Genomic DNA, 1,753 nt, shown 5'->3' on the forward strand with positions numbered 1-1,753 from the left:
ATGAAGCATGATTCTTCTTCTTCTTCTTCTTCTTCTTCTTCTTCTGTTTACAAGCTAAGTGTATTACCGCCATCTACTGGACTGAGGTGCAATTAAAAAAAAAAATTAAAACAAAACCAAATAAATCAAAACAAAACAAGAGTTCTAAATCCTATTCGCTAACTGTGTGTCTTTGATAAATGATAATATGAAACTAATATTTCCTGATCTTGGCTCACTCAATAACGTCTCCAAGGAGAAAACTTTCAGAGAGAAAACCTAGGGGAACAAAATAACCAAGGTGAGGTTGTTGCCAGAGGCAAAGTTATACTGCATGTTATATCCTCTATCTCCAACTGACTTGCTAATCTGTTAGCATCCCAGCCAAAGCTACAGATCTGAGACCTGCCAACATTCATTAAGGACCTCCTTAGTAGGATGAGATGTGTTATGTCCTTTTAAATTGACCCAATAAGCCATACTCAATTTCAGACGCCTGAGGTGTAATGGCATTTCTCCTGTCTCTACTTGCAGCGCTGGTACAGGAGAAGTTCTAAATGCGCCACAACATATTCTGAGACTTTTAGCCTGCATTCTGTTAAGGTATGTCTTTGATGTAGATCTGTACACAATACATCCATAATCGAAAACTGATCTAATCAGAGCAATATAAATAATTTTTAGGGATGTTCCTGAAGCTCCCTAGTTGTACCCTGCTAAGCATTTCAAGACATTAATACCCATCTTACACTTCTCAATCATCTGAATGTGTTCCTTAAACGTTAACTTTACATCAAACCACACTCCCAGGTACCTAATGGTATTGACTTGCTTTAAAACTTGTCCATATAGCTTAATTTCTATAGCAGGATTAGTTCTTTTCTTTGAAAAACAGATGACTTGAGTTTTTTCCACAGATAAATGAAAACCCCACTCGATTTCCCATTTCTCAACCTTGTTAATAGCTAGTTGCATTTTAGCTGTAATGTTTCCAATCTTACGCCATCTTGTCCACAAAGCTCCATCATCAGCATATAATGCTATGTTTATTCTTACATCATCTATTGAATCAAAAATATCATTAATCATTAAGTTGAAAAACACTGGACTGCATACAATACCTTGAGGTGTACCATTTTCTATAAAGAATAAGTCTTGGAAAAGTCAACCCCAACTCTAACTTCTATAGTTCTTTCTTATAAGAAGTCCCTGATCCAATTGAACATCTTCCCACCAATGCCCATCCTATTCAACTTCATTAACAACCCCTCCTTCCATAGCATATCAAATGCTTTTTCTATATCAAATAATGTGGCCAAAACTAAATCCTTGTTATTTTGTGGTTTTCCTTATTAGATTTTCCATGCATACAACAGGGTCCATTAGTCCGTCCACTACGGAACCCGCTCTGATGGTTGGAGAATAGACCTTTCTTTTCACCCTCACACATTAACCTTCAAACAATCATTCTTTCCATCAGCTTACATAAATTAGATGTTAATGCAATTGGCCTATAGCTTTTAACTTCAGTTCTGTCCGTTCCTGGTTTTCCAATTGGAAATGAAGCATGATGCAGACAGGTTATCCATTATAATTGGTTATTCAAACACCTCAGGAAGACTGTTTTACCTTGTAAATATAAGATTGTTTTGATGTTAAGCTACCTCTTCAGGTAGCCTATAGGTGAAGCCTGCAAGGCTTTAGGCGGGGGTGTGGTTGTAATTGAGAGCAGGTGCAATGGCTGTTCACACCTGATGTGATCACTATATAAGCC

The sequence above is a fragment of the Clupea harengus genome, chromosome 24, assembly GCF_900700415.2.
Source record: "Clupea harengus chromosome 24, Ch_v2.0.2, whole genome shotgun sequence".
Classification (NCBI taxonomy): Eukaryota; Metazoa; Chordata; class Actinopteri; order Clupeiformes; family Clupeidae; genus Clupea; species Clupea harengus.